This window comes from Rhineura floridana, chromosome 2, assembly GCF_030035675.1.
Source record: "Rhineura floridana isolate rRhiFlo1 chromosome 2, rRhiFlo1.hap2, whole genome shotgun sequence".
Classification (NCBI taxonomy): domain Eukaryota; kingdom Metazoa; phylum Chordata; class Lepidosauria; order Squamata; family Rhineuridae; genus Rhineura; species Rhineura floridana.
Genome location: NC_084481.1, coordinates 12,355,638 through 12,365,046, shown reverse-complemented (window position 1 = coordinate 12,365,046; position 9,409 = coordinate 12,355,638).

Sequence of the window (9,409 nt, the reverse complement as noted above, 5' to 3'; positions counted from 1 at the left end):
AACACACTTGGTTACGTTTCTCTACCCACTGGCTGATGAAATACTGTGGATGGTTGGTATTCTAGATGCTTACTTATCATGAGCTTTTCCTTCTACATCTTACTAAAGGCAGTGCAAGCTGCCAAGCGCCTAACACAGAGGCGGAGCTTCAGAATAAAGGCCACGTGACCAAAAGGAGAGTCCAATTTTAAACACTCCGGGGGGGGGACATATGCCCCTCCGGCAAGTCATTTTGGTGGTTCCTTTTCCATGTAAGCAGCAGCTTCAGCTCCTTCCTTTGCTGACACATCTGTGGCTGAAAGTGCCCACAATGTCTTACTAAAGCATTTAAACCAGTCCTGGTCTTCATCTTTTTAAAAATTACTCTGCCTCGGCTGGGGAAGCAGGAACCCCTCTAAGACTACTAGAGATGAACCAGAAGGCAGGAGCTGCTAGGAAATCCTACTTACATATCTCTCTCTTTCTCTCTCCTTGCTTGCTCAGTCAATTATTGGCTCACTCTCCAAGAAGAAAGACTCTCACTCTCCACTAGCCACAAAGCTCAGTAGAGAAATGCTCTCCCAAAGGACCTCTGCTCAGCCAGAGGGCGAGTGTCACAATGGAGGGCCGGTCACAAGGGCGTGTCACAATGAGCTTCGCGACCCGGCAACCAGAGCCACTGAGCCAGCCTTCCAGTTCCCAGCAATTCTCTAGACACACTAAAACTACAAGCCTCTGCTGGGCTGCAGGAAGGGGGAGGGATGCTGTCCTGAAGAGTTTCAATGACAAAAGGGTCTCCCTGGCCCATTCACCGTTGCTAGGCAACTGATCGGACCATTATCTTACCTGGCCAATCTATTTGGTTAACAAAAGACTTATTTGACGAGCAGAGAGTTCCTCATTCCAAGGCACAGGATTCCAAACCAGGGGGGCTTTTTTTGGGGGGGTGGCTGTTGTTGGTGTGGCTTTTCCACCTAGGGTTGCCAGGTTGGAACCATCCAAAAACCTGAGAAAATAGTGACATCACGGGGCGGGCCCTAGTGACATCATTAAACATGATTCATTGTATCAACCACAGTTGCTTGGAGCATACCATTCAAAAAAAATTCTCTGGAGATTAAAATAGAAATCTTACCTAAAATAGGGTGTTCCTAGGTCCATCTGAAGTGACAAGGTCATTCTTTCTCACAAGCTTAGGGTGATGCAAAATGGAAATGGACTGCCTTCAAGTTGATCCCAGATAGGGTCTTCATGGTAAGCAGTATTCAGACAGAGGTGGTTTACTATTGCCTTCCTCTGAGTCTGAGAGGCAGTGACTGGCCCAAGGTCACTCAGTGAGCTTCATGGCTGTGTGGAGATTTGAATCCTGGTCTCCCAGGTCATAGTACAACACCTTAACCACTACACCGCACTCGGGGTTGCCCACAAGTCCTCTCATATGTAAGTGATGTAGCTTTGGACACATCAGCACAAGACTGGGCTCCTTCCTAATGGAAGAAAGGGCAGGACATTAATCAAATAAAGAGATAAATAACTAAATTAGTACAATAGAGCAGTGGTCTCTAAGCTTTTTTCCCCAGACTACCTGAAAATTGATTAGGGTCTTGGTGGACCACTTAATGATTCTTCTGCCTGTTGTTGCAATTATAATGTGCTGTGCTGGACGCAGCATGATTTTTAATTGTATTTTTATGACTCCCTTTATTTCTAATATTGTATTTTATGGAATTACAATTTGCATTCCATAGAATTCAAATTGCAATACAATAAAATAAGAAATAAAGAAGAAATATAAATACAATTAAAAATCTATATGAATATTTAAATGCTGCAGACTACCCAAATGAAGCTCACAGACCACTGGTATCCACAAACCACAGTTTGGGAGCCCCACAATAGAGGATAAATACAAACCCCATTCTTCCCCCCCCCCCCGGGCCATTTTATGTTGAGTAGTTTGAGCATTTGACAATACCTAAAGACAAGAGCTCTGCAATGCCCAGTGCAAGTGCACAGCAATAAATGAGAGATATGTACTTTTTAAGATACATCTGAATGCAGAAAGAAAGAGACTAGGCGGATAGAGAACTAGACCTTTGTCGTGCAAAAGCAGGACTCCCTCTTTTAAACTGGGAGTCAGGGTTTGCCACACTGAACTGGTCAAGATGGGATCTTTAACAGGGTCAATTAGGTCAACACAGCAAGAGCAAATCAAACTTGGCAGCATGTCTTATGCCAAAACTGGGAAGGATGAGCAGTGATAGGCATTGCTACCTCTATGACCCTGATGCCTAGGTTGTCAGTGGCAAAGCTGGCACGTGGCCACCAGGAACAGTTCTGAGCCTGTCACTTTGTGATTCATGCAGGAACTGTCTGGCAGATTTGCTTGCTGTGGATCTGTTCTTGATTTGAACTGGTGACCTACAAAAGCTTGCAGAAGCCTTTGATTCCCTTAGCGAACCCTCTAGAGAAACCTCAGGCTTCTCTGGCGGGGCTGATGGCTGCCACAACCCTGAATGCACTGCTAGTTCCAAGCAGCTCTTAGGCCAATTAAGCTAGATCCAAGCTGCCACGCAACATACTTGAGCCATTATCTGTCACTGCATTCTCAGCCTGACAAAAGTGAACAAATCAGAAGGCCCAGATGGCATCTATCTGAGAGTTTTTAAAGAATTCAAATGCCAATATCATAATGCCATTACCAAGAGGATGTTACAACTCCACAACATGAAAAGGTTACAACATGTGGAACTTTTTAGATGGAAGGGAAGTGAGTAAAGGGGGGGGCTTATAAAGGTGTAGAAAATTATGCATGATATGAACGAAGTAGAGAGCAGCCTCTCTCTCTCTCTCTCTCTCTCTCCAGCCTCTCTCTCTTTCTCTCTCTCCAGCCTCTCTCTCTCTTTCTCTCTCTCTCTCCAGCCTCTCTCTCTTACTCTCTCTCTCTCTCTCTCTCCAGCCTCTCTCTCTTTCTCTCTCTCCAGCCTCTCTCTCTCTTTCTCTCTCTCTCTCCAGCCTCTCTCTCTTTCTCTCTCTCCAGCCTCTCTCTCTCTTTCTCTCTCTCTCTCCAGCCTCTCTCTCTTACTCTCTCTCTCTCTCTCTCCAGCCTCTCTCTTTCTCTCTCTCTCCAGCCTCTCTCTTTCTATCTCTCTCTCCAGCCTCTCTCTCTTTCTCTCTCTCTCTCCAGCCTCTCTCTCTTACTCTCTCTCCAGCCTCTCTCTCTTTCTCTCTCTCTCTCCAGCCTCTCTCTCTCTCTCTCCAGCCTCTCTCTCTTTCTCTCTCTCTCCAGCCTCTCTCTCTCTCTCCAGCCTCTCTCTCTTTCTCTCTCTCTCCAGCCTCTTTCTCTCTCTCTCCAGCCTCTCTCTTTCTCTCTCTCCAGCCTCTCTCTTTCTCTCTCTCCAGCCTCTCTCTCTTTCTCTCTCTCTCTCCAGCCTCTCTCTCTTACTCTCTCTCCAGCCTCTCTCTCTTTCTCTCTCTCTCTCCAGCCTCTCTCTCTCTCTCTCCAGCCTCTCTCTCTTTCTCTCTCTCTCCAGCCTCTCTCTCTCTCTCCAGCCTCTCTCTCTTTCTCTCTCTCTCCAGCCTCTTTCTCTCTCTCTCCAGCCTCTCTCTTTCTCTCTCTCCAGCCTCTCTCTCTTTCTCTCTCTCTCTCCAGCCTCTCTCTTTCTCTCTCTCTCCAGCCTCTCTCTCTTTCTCTCTCTCTCTCCAGCCTCTCTCTTTCTCTCTCTCTCCAGCCTCTCTCTCTTTCTCTCTCTCTCCAGCCTCTCTCTCTTTATCTCTCTCCAGCCTGCCACCCACAGCAGCAGTGGACGCCGGTCGGGGCCAGCTCCTTCTTAGCCCCGAGGACGCCCGGCCGCTTCACCCCTCATGCTGTGGGCACCGCTGGGCGGCAGCGGCCGTGATGGGCTCCCCCAGCTAGGGACGCTGCGGCGGCGGCCGCCACTGCCAAGCTCCATCGCGGCCACTCCCACCCAGTGCCGCCCACAGCAGGAGGGGTGAAGTGGCTGGCCGTCCTTTCCGGAGCAGGGGAACTGGCTCCGGGGCCGGGGCTAAGAAGGAGCCAGCCCAGCCTGGCCTCCACTGCCACCGCCTCTTCACGCCTCCTGCTCAGGCTGCCAGGCCGCGTGGGCCCCGTCTCGGCAGCGGTTGCTAGGAGACGGCGTCCAAGTGGCCTGCCAGCCTCAGCAGGAGTGGAGGCCGGCCAGGGCCGGCTCCTTCTTAGGCCCGGAGCCGGTTCCCCTGCTCTGGAAATGATGGCCGGCTGCTTCACCCCTCATGCTGCGGGCGCCGCTGGGTGGCAACGGCCGCGATGGGCCCCCCCAGCCAGAGACTGCTGAGCCCAATCGTGGCCGCTCCCGCCCAGCAGTGCCCACAGCATGAGGGGTGAAGCAGCCGGCCATCCTTTCCGGAGCAGGCTCCGGGCCTAAGAAGGAGCCGGCCCAGCCTCACTGCCACAGCCTCTTCACGGCTCCTGCTGAGGCTGCCAGGCTGCTCAGATGCCGTCTTCTTGCAACCACTCCCGCAGGGGCTGCTGCTGGGGGGGGTCCCTGAAGGGGCGGCAGCTGGACGAAGGCGCCCACGTCGTGGCAGACGCGGGCCAGGCGGCTGCGGGCTCCACGTCCAGCACCCTCACCTGGGTATAGCACAGAAACAACTATGGCGATCCTCCTGTCTCTGCAGTGCAGTCCCTGCCTCACTGAGAAAGGGCGGGAAGGCAGCCAGCCACAGCCCAATGTATGCGTGTGTCAATCACGCATGCGTGGCTGAGGGGGCCAATTAAAAGCCGGAGATCCACCTGTTCAATGAAACTATTGCCAGAGGCCGGAGACGGCCCCCTTTTGCCAGAGACTCTGGCAGAAAACCGGAGATCTGGCAACCCTATGTCCACCACATGAAACCTTTTGATTACATACATATTGCTTTAGATTCAGTCTAGATGTGTTCTGGTATCGACTCTTCATGGCACTTTGTCTTTCTCCTTGGTTTCCCAACCACACACTGTTTCCCCATCACTTCTGCCAAATCTCACGGGGATTCAATGCACCTCAAGAGCAGCCACATCCCTGCCTTTCAGTGTCATGGCAGTGTTATGTGAGTCACTCAAAAAACAGGTGTGTATGTTCAGGCACCATTGCTGGCACTGCCTGCCTCAGTTTTCAAATGGATACACGGCAGGGTATGTTTTTTTGGAAAGAAGCCAGTTTCTCAAGAAGTGCATTTCCAAGGCAATGAAATATGCAGTAGATCTAGATGGTGTGTGGACTACATAGGAAAAACAAGCAGTCTCCATTGATTCTAGAATAAAATGTGTGTATACAGCCTTATACCACTTTAAAAGAAATTGTAGCCTGTTAAAGATGCTGAAAGTTGTCAGGAGATCCCTCACAGAGCTAGTTTTGAGCACTCTTCACATATTACAGTTCTCAAGATTCTTTGTGGGAAGCCATGGCTGTTAAAATGACACAAGAGTGCTTTAAATGTATGGTGTGGATGTGACCTAAATGAGAAATACTTTAACCTGCCTCCCTTGTGTAAACGGATACAGCAAACATTTTTTGGTTATATTTCAATGTAGGTATTGTTGCTTACCTCCCCCATTCTCCGAGCAGTGAGATTTCCGGGGTCCCTGCACTCTTCCAGGGTTTGGTTTCCTTTGGGAAGAAGGTCAGCGGAGACTGCGGTGTTTTTATGAAATATGGTTTGTTTATTTACACACATTCCAACCTGAGCTTAAGATGGAGGGGTTCAAGGCATCAGCAGTCCAATATCCAACTTTTCCATCTGTGTTGCAGGAGGCACCCCAAATACCATAGTGTAGAGAGCCAGTCTCTCTGCCTGCCTTCCAGTTCCCAGCAATTCTCTAGACACACTAAAACTACAAGCCTCTGCTGGGCTGCAGGAAGGGGGGGGATGCTCTCCTGAAGAGTTTCAATGACAAAAGGGTCTCCCTGGCCCATTCACCATTGCTAGGCAACTGATCGGACCATTATCTTACCTGGCCAATCTATTTGGTTAATAAAAGACTCATTTGACGAGCAGAGAGTTCCTCATTCCAAGGCACAGGATTCCAAATCAGAGGCTGGAAAGGGGACCCACAGGAATCATCCATCCCAACCCCCATACTCATAACACTATTCAATACATCAGCAATATGAGAAAATTATTTTTCTTTTCTTTATTTTCTTGGAAGAAATAAAAAATTGTTTCAGAATTTCAGTGTGCAAAAATGTTTTTAGACGAAGTAGCTGTTTAAATAGAGCATGTGTACAGGTTAATATATTGTTATGTTCACCTCAATCTTCAAACTGAGAAACTTCAGGGGTGCCAATACATACCTTCAGTTTGGTTTCCTTATTCACTGGAGACATATCACTGCATGCAGGGGGAAAAAATGTTCATGACAGTTGAATAATGTCCCAAGAGTAGGTGTTTAACCCTTTTCTACCCACCTTCTTTGCGGTAACTACCTCCCACTCCGCTTTCCCTTGCTACGGTGTTCCAGAAATGTGTTGATTCTCAAAAAGGGTTAAGAAAGTTTCCCCTGCCACTCTTGGGCTCCAGATTACCCCCTTCTAAAATGGTTTTTGTCCGTGGAGAACAACCCATCAGATGGGATAACACCCCCACCTAGCGTCAACAGGAAGGAATCGTATGTATTTTGAGGAAGTAGCAACCCTTGCAAGATCCTAGACCATTCCTGCCTTCTGTATCTAGGTGGATCGTTTTCTTCTCGCTCCTAAGTAGCTTAGTTCTTTTCTAATCTTTCCTAGTTCTTCCTTTTCCCCCTCCCCTTATCACAAGGTTGTGTGTTCACCTTCTGCCACCATGTTCCTTGTGTGTTCTATTTTTTTTTTAGTAAGAAAACTTTCTCTTCCTTTTCAATCCTTCCTGATTTGCTGCAGGAAAAATTAACTGTGGGACCAAATTAGTGTCCATATTCATACCAATTTAGTGGCCATTTGACATACGCTTCCTCCATGTCCCCCACCAGCGTGTGTGAGTTGAGCAGTCAGTACTATACACTTCCTTCACACACCCCACCCGTGTGCATGAGTTGAGCTGTGCTGTCATGGGCTGTTTGTCAGTGAATGGCCTGGGATCCCTTTCTTCCTACTCCCAATCCCCCACCCCCACCTTCTCTGACCACCTTTACTCAGCATACAAGAAGTCGGTGCTGGCACTGGTCTGTCTAAAAGGCTATGGCATCGCTAGGCGGAAGAGCAGGCAAGTGGGGAAGCACTGGGTGGGCTGTGGCACTGAGACCCACCTGAAAGTGTCCTAAAGCTAGGGTTTCTATATTCCAGTTCCACAAAGCTGGGCAAGCTAATTTGCATATAATGTTAATTATTTGCTAATTATGCAAATTAAGCATATTAAAGATTGCATTCTCCAGTTGTCTTGTTTTTGTGTCAAGTAATTATAACCAGAACCTGGGGGAGGATGTGAGGAAATAAAAAAAAACCCTTACATTTTCAGCCTGGACTCTGGTTTCTAACCCTATGAAATATTTATTTATTAAGAGGATTTATATCCTGCCCTTCCACTGCTGAAAACAGAGCTCAGGGCAGCTTACAAACACAATTAAACAATAAAAATACACAATCAATGTAAAAACGTAATAAAAACACAAAATAGAAACAAATATAAAAACAAGTCAGGCAGCAGTATAAAAATCCAGAATAAAACAAAAAGCCAGCAAAGCATCAAATTAAAAGCAGTATTGTGACTGCTGCCTATACCAATTAGGAAATGTGTAATGAGCACACCAGTACATATTATAATGCAGATAGAAATCAAGATTTCAGTATTAATAATTCAGTCAATCATCTTATCTTGAGTGGTGTCTGAGCATGTGAGAAGTGTCTTTAGTACACTGATTCTCACATGACAGATCAGGGAGAGGGGAAACACAGCCTTCTATGATAAAGGCTGGAACTTGATGAAGGCTTGAGTGATGGCACCTTTTTTTTAAAAATGAGGTGAATTCTAGAGACCTGGCAAGCTGTGCTAGCATTAGACAAGGCAGCTGTTCTCTTCCTATTGGTCTTAAGGGAGAAAAAGGTTATAACCCCCCACTGCATTATAGCAGACACTCCCACCGCATTTACCACTTAAGACACTACCCTGAGCTACAGAGGCAATTGAGATGAATCACCGACTCAAACAGAAAGTATAGATAAGAGGCAGAGCTATGCATGTTGATCATGTAAGCATGTGCTGTTTTCTAAACTGCCTAGATTCTGCATATGCAGCAGACAGGCAGACTAAAATTGTTGATTTTTCCCAGGACAGGTGTGGTGTCCCTCATTGGCTAAGAACAATTGAAGGTGTGAATAGGCTGATTTTTTACAAAGTAGGCAGAAAACTGCCTCTACATTTTGCCTTGTATCTCTGGTTCCACAATGGCTAGACTTGCTTTTAAAAAAATGAAAGCTGGGAATCTGGGCCACCTAATGGACTAAATGGGCATCGGGTAGCATGGCTGTAATCTGGGTAAAACCCAGTTAACTGGGCAATATGGCAACCCTACCCAGGGTTCACTGGTGGGTCCTAGCCCAGCGTTTGAGAAACACTGTCCTATACTATCCCCCTCCTCACTGAAGTTGGATTTGGAGACATCTACATCAACAGTACATCTTTAAAGAACTTCCTTTTATCTTAGGTCAGGGGTGGGGAACCAGCGGCCTGCAGAGAATACCTAAGTAGCAACCATTTACAATAATTGTAGTTTTTGAAAGAGCCCTTCATGGTTTAGAGCTAAATCAATTCATGAATTTGGTGTTCGACTTTTCTACCCTTAGGGAATCATTTATGAAGGTGTGTCAGGAACATGAAGGGGCTTTAGAAGTGACATATTCATGTCTACCCCTGACATACTTCATTTCCTTCTTGCTCCACTAACAGAACATCTATGCCAGGGGAGCTGAGATACGTCTGGTGGTGTAAGCTTTCCTGCTGGCATATACTGTCCCGGCCAGCGGAACAGCTCTTATATTGCATTCTAAGGCCCCTTACCAGCTTTACAGTGAGTGTAAGATTGTGCCCTGAAAGCATTTTTATTTTTATTTTTTGCTCTTAACTGGCCATGTAGCAAATACTGCAAAATCAAAATAATGACTCCCCTTCTCTGAAAAACGAGACTTCAACATGATTTCAAAAGCATGTTTATGTGTCTGCACATAAATGTAAAAAGGGTGTTATGACAGTTTATACCACAAATTTTACAGTAAGAAAAAGCACTTTTATGACAATTCACAAATTCACAAGGATCACTTTAATATACAATTACTAGCATTCTGAAACACAAAGCAGTTAGTATGTACATAATGTTAATAAAATGCAGTATAACTCAGTACATAAAAAAAACATAAAAGAATAATTACAAAGTTAAAACAGGGTTGTTTCTAGGAAATAGGGAATTCTCAAATGTTTA